Genomic DNA, 6,562 nt, shown 5'->3' with positions numbered 1-6,562 from the left:
TCCTTCTAAGGAGTTTTATCCTTGACTGGGGCATTTTCAGAAAACAAGAGAAGAAGGGGTAGGAAAAGATATGTATACACCCTTTTTGTTGATAACAATAATATCATTCCAGTCATTACCAAAATGTCATTATACCCATATATCTCTCCACACTTTAAAACCAATGTACTTATCACAAATAATTAAAACTTGTTATCTTCCTTGCTTCTCTGTCCATCTGCCTGCCTTTACTCTCTTCTACCCCCCATTGCCTCCCTCTTCCCTTTTTCCTTTTTTTTCTCCTTTTTTTTGGACTTCCCTTCCTTCTGATCTCCCAGTTAATCTTTTTTAAACCCTTTTCAAATGTTTGGATTCAATTTTAATAGATATTTCATTTTCCATAAAAAAGGATAATAAGAAAATTGTGGATATATTGTAATTAGGTAAATGTGAAAAGAGATTTGAAAAAGGTGAATAAATATCATGAACATCCTGCATAATGGGGGGGGGGGGGGTTGTACATGTGTAAATGTAATATTTAATAACTTGAATGATATTACAATGAAAGGTTAGTATACATTTAAGGACTAAATGATAATCAAAATCTAGAGTGTTTATATATATATTTTTTTTTTTCTCCCTCTTGTCCTCTTGCTCTATGATTAAGCCCCAAATAGTGGGAGACACATGTTCGAAGGAGGAACCTAGTCTGTGCTTGTGCTAAACAATAAGGATGATTTTACACTTTAGAAGTGGTGTCACTGTGCCTCTTTAATATTTATCATTAATATTAAGCAAATTGTAATTTGATTTATTTCAACATTAGTTCATCAAAGTTACTGACCGTTTTTTTTTTTTTTTTTTACCTGCCAGATATTATTTACCAGGGAGGAAATTTTCTACATCTACAAAAATATTTAAAATGAAATAAAATACTGCACAAAACAGACAAGCAAAAAAATAAATAAATACCTAAGATCATTTATCAGAAATCTAACCGCAAATCCAAATGCACTCATTGTCATTAAAGACATTATGGTTTGTCTTTAATGATCTATCACTCTTGCAATTAGTCAGAGGAGACACTTGTCAAACACAAATGCTGTGGGCAATCTCTCCCTTTAGGTACTACAAGCTCCTAATCCCCACAGAGACTGATATAACTTTCATTGCTGTGAGATGAACAATCAAAACAATCAAAAGACAATTGTTTGCTGGAAAGGTAACTATGAGCGCTTTGCTTCCAGCAGTCTTTTGGGCAGTTTCAGGGACGTGGAAGTCATCATTATTTGCCTAAAGGGTGATGCTGGAAGGAATAAAGAAAGACAGAAATTTAAGATGTAGAAGTCATGAAAATCTTGTAATTGCAAACAATAGACAAAGCCAACATTGCCTTAGAGGAGAAATCTGACTCTGCAATCTGTTAGATTTAGACATACTGATAAGAAGTAGGAAGGATTCTGGATTTGAAAAGACAGACAGACCAACAATTCCAGCCAGGACAAGCCATATAAAGCCTCATTGCCTCGGGCCTAATAAGACACTTAAGTGCTGCTCAATGCGCTTAAATCCAACTGCTTTGTGCACACTACAGACCTTTTTTTGTAAACAATCTAGTCTGCTGCATTTTTGGGAAATATACATCTTTTTTCCATCAGTGATCCAATATTTCCTAAACAGTTTTAAAAAATAAGTCTATTTTGACATGCATCCTGTTCAGTTATACATTTATGCATTTTGACACAAAATGCTAATTTATAAAAAAAAATCTATATATCTATCTTACTGTATACAGTATAGTAACAGGTCGATGTCATTCCACAATTAAAAATTACAGTTTTGCAGGTGAGCAATTGCAGACTCGCAGAAAAGTTTGGTGTCAGCTAGGGTTCTCATCCGTATTATTATTACAGGTACTTATATAGCACCATCAATTTATGCAGCACTTTACATATACACTCACTGGCCACTTTATTAGGTACACCTGTTCAATTGTTTGGTAACACAAATTGCTAATCAGCCAATCACATGGCAGATACTCAATGCATTTATGCATCTAGACGTGGTAAAAATGGCTTGCTGAAGTTCAAACTGAGCATCAGAATGAGGAGGAACGGGGATTTAAGTGACTTTGAATGTGGCATGGGTGTTGGTGCCAGAAAGGCTGGTCTGAGTATTTCAAAAACTGCTGATCTACTGGGATTTTCATGCACAACCATCTCTAGGGTTTACAGATAATGGTCAGAAAAAGAGAAAATATCCAGTGAGTGGCAATTGTGTGGACAACAATGGCTCGTTGATGTTAGAGGTCAGAGGAGAATGGACAGACTGGTTTGAGATGATAGAAAGGCAACAGTAACTCAAATAACCACTCGTTACAACCAACGTATGAAGAATACCATCTCTGAATGCACAACACATCAAACCTTGAAGCAGATGGACTACAACAGCAGAAGACCACACCAGGTGCCACTCCTGTGAGCTAAGAACAGGAAACTAAGGCTACAATTCTCACAGGATCCAATTAAACCCCCAGCATGTCTTTGGAGTATAGGAGGAAACCAAAGTCCCCAAGGGAAACTCATGCAGGCACAATACAGGGTGAGTGGTTCTTGGATCCATGTATTGTAGGCAGAACATTTAATTTTCAGCTTTCTCCAGGATTTCTCCAGAAATCTTGGAGCCCAGAGCTTTTGTAGAGACTTGGAAGGGATGAAGAATCCAACCCTGGGTCTTGCTGTCAATCACCACAGTGATGTAGCTGGGCTCCACTCAGGAACGTCGGGATATGGGCCAGTGTAGCATGTAGCTGTGAGGTGTAGAAAGTCTGCTTTGTGAGACTGTGTGGAGAAATGGACAAGGGGCCTGAAGCATGAGGCCAGAGCACTGGAAGTCTGTATACAGTATAATTTGCAAAGGTTGTGGAAAAAAGGCCATTAAAGTGAGAATGCTTGTAAAAGTAATGCTTCACTTTCCAGGCCTTTAATAAACAAACTGCCTTCTGTTACAGTGCACTGCTCCAACCCTCCAGGCGCTCCGCTCATATGATTCCATCAGGTCCTGGTTTGGAGTCCGTCACTCCTTCACACACAGCTCAGTTTAATCCAAAGGATTATATTCTATTGTGAAGGTAAGGTTGCATGAAATGTCATTCATCTGCTGTACAGGTATGTTTTAGGAGAGGTTGGGGGGCTTGCTGTCCCCTCTTTGATGGCCACCCAGGATGCCAGACCCTTATCCTGGATAATCATTTAGTGATTTTTGAGGGGACCCCAAAAAACAAAATTGTGTGGGCCCCTCTTCAGATCTATACTGGATCCTTATCCTTGATAAAGATTTGTTATAGATCTAAAGAGGGAACTTTGACAAAAACAAACAAAAATAAAATGGCTTAGGGTCTCCACTTTAAATCTATACCTAATAGAACCCTTAACCAGCCATGAAGCTTAAATAAAACACACAAAAGTCCTTTATTTAAAATAAATAACACAGCATCCCAAAATGTTAATCCAGCATCCATTAGGTCGTCCAGCAATGTAGATCAATGGCAATGAATGATGCCCCTCTGTTTTTTTCTCCTGCCACTATCCATTGCCCCCTCCTATCCTGGCCAGCCAGGCTTACCATCTGAATAAGGGTCTGGCATGGATTTTGAGGAGGGCCCCATAATTTTTTTTTCTTTGCCTGGGGTTGTTGTTTCTTCAAAACCCCTACCAGATGCTTATTAAGAATTTAAACTGAAAGTACACATTTTATGTAAAGAATGTATACTGTACCTATAGGAAATAAAATATTGTACGATCTCCCTAAAAATCCATATCAGACACTTAAGTGGATAAGGGTCTGATATGGACCTTGAGGGGCACCCCACAACATTTTTTTACAAAGCAAGCCTGGAACTATAATTGAGCAACTATATATATATATATATATATATATATATATATAGTTTTTTTTTTTAGTTTTTTTTTAAATATCACTTTTGGGGCAGTACATCATAATGGTGCATAACTTCAGATGCTGGTTATTTAGATAAATTGCGTATATTTTTAGTGTTGGCCTTTGAGCTGCATTAAAAGACCTGCTCCCTGCTGAATGGTAACCCCTTCATACCAGCGCCTCCTGGCCATTTAAAGGGTTCAGATGGCAGGATGTGGGGTGGGGTTTCTGATCATGTGACTGACCATGATTGGCTACCACATCAGTCACATAATTGGAAAGCTCCCGATAGCAATAGAGATCGTGAGATTTCCGATAGCTGCTGGTAACTGTGCCAGGAGCGTGCAGGGTGCGTGCTCTTGGCACAGCTCTGAATGAATGAATGAATTAAATACTTGTATAGCGCACAATGTGAACTGAATCACCTCTAGGCTCTGTTTATCTTTAGGTGCGCATATATGCAACCTCTAAGGCCCACATGCAGAGAGGCCGCATATATATGTACATCAGGTGGAAAGTAGACTTGTGCGGTTCGTTTCCTTCCAAATTAATATTCGGACACATTTTTCGTTATTTGGAAATTCAGATGTATCCAAATACCGAATTACAATATAAACAAATTTTTACCAAATTCTCAGAATAATAAAACACAAATTGCTGAAATCAAAGAATGTGTGTGTTAGCAGCGTATCATTTAAAAAAAAATGCTGTTTTAGTTAAGCCAATGGTGATTTAACTACTCGCCGCCTGCGCTACAGCCAAAAGATGTCTGCAGCCTTGGCAGCTATGAGACATGGCTGATCATAGATCCGAGGAGCAAGTTGATCCTGGCCCCTTACCATATGATCAGCTGTTAGCCAATGAAAGTGCTCACAGTGAAACCTACCAGTGCCCACAGTGCCACCCATCAATGCCCACCAGTGCTGCCAATTAATTCCCATCAGTGTCTCATAATCAGTGCCCCAGATCAGTGCTGCCTATCAGTGTCACCTACCAGTGCCTACCAGTGCCCATCAGTGTCACCTATCAGTGATCATCAATGCCCATCAGTGCCACCTATCAGTGTCACTTATCAGTGCCACCTATCAGTGTCCTTCAGTGGCAATCATCAGTGCCACCCATCAGTGGCACCTCATCAGTGCTTATCAGTGCCACCTATCAGTGCCCATTAGCGCCGCCTTATCAGTGCTTATCAGTGCCCATCAGTGCCGCCTATCACTGCCCAGCAGCGCAGTCTATCAGTACCTATCAGTGCAGCCTCATGAGCGGACATCAATGAAGGAAAAACATTTCCTGTTTTGAATTTCTTTTAACAAACTATGAAACAGTTTTGTTTTTTTTCTAAATTTTTGGTCTTTTTTTGTTTTATTTAGCAAAAAATAAAAAAAAAACAGCAGCAATTAAATACCACCAAAAGAAAGCTTTATCTGTGTGAAAAAAATTGTAAAAATTTAATTTAGGTACACTGTAGCATGACCGCACAATTTTCATTCAAAGAGTGACAGCGCTGAAAGCTGAAAATTGGTCTGAGCGGGAGTTTAAGTCACCAGTAAAGTGGTTAAAGAGTCATTGGGGGTATTTATGAAAGGGAAATCCACTTTGCACTACAAGTGCAAAGTGCACTTGGAAGTGCAGTCGCTGTAAATCTGAGGGGTAGATCTGAAATGAGGGGACACTCTGCTGATTTTATAATCCAATCATGTGCAAGCTAATATGCTGTTTTTTTTATTTTCCTTGCATGTTTCCCTCGGATCTACAGCGACTTTGCTTCCAAGTGCACTTTCAGTGCAATTTCAAGTACACTTTGCACTTGTAGTTTGCACTTGTAGTGCAAAGTGGATTTGCTTTTCGTAAATAACCTCCATTGCAATCATTTGAAGATGTTTCTTTTGTTTGTTCACTTTGCCAAATTCGAATTGAAAAAAATTGAAAGTTTTTGATTCGGTTGATTCAAAAGTTTTGAATCGACAAAAATCGCTAAAATTTGTAGAAAATATAAAAAATCAGAATACCAATTCCAAATACGAATTCCGAACATGCATCCTGAATATAAATGGAACAAATCAACCGAATTTAACTAAACAAAATAACTAAATTAATGAATCGAAACTAAACAAAACAAAACACATTTTATTGTCATGCACATGTCTAGTGGAGTTAAAAAAAAAAAGATTACATTGGCATGTCCACCTTGGCTACCCAGCTACCCAAGCTTGTAGATTGACCATGAAAATAAGCCAGAAAAAATGACAAGATTTGGATCTCTTAGCCCTTGTACACACGGTCGGACATTTCAACAACCAAATCCGTCGGATTTTGTCCGACGGATTTTGTCTGACGGATTGTGTCCGAAACTGTTGCATACACACGGTTGGACAAAGTTGTCGGAAAATCCGATCTTTCAGAATGTGATGACGTAATTTCGTTACGATGGGACTATGTTCAGGCTAGTAGCCAATAGCTTTGATGTAGGAATTTGATCTGAGCATGCATGGCACTTTTTCCGATCGGAATTCTCTACACATGATCGGAGTATGTCCGATCGGACCAGTTTGTCGGAAAATATTTCCAACAAGTTGGAAAATTGGGTCCGACGGATATTCCGATGGAAACAGTCTGATGCATACCACACACAGTCGGATTA

The sequence above is a fragment of the Lithobates pipiens genome, unplaced genomic scaffold (genome assembly GCF_037356315.1).
Source record: "Lithobates pipiens isolate NorthernLeopardFrog02 unplaced genomic scaffold, aLitPip1_a1.2 Scaffold_3, whole genome shotgun sequence".
Taxonomy (NCBI): Eukaryota; Metazoa; Chordata; class Amphibia; order Anura; family Ranidae; genus Lithobates; species Lithobates pipiens.
This window is presented reverse-complemented; position numbering follows the sequence as displayed.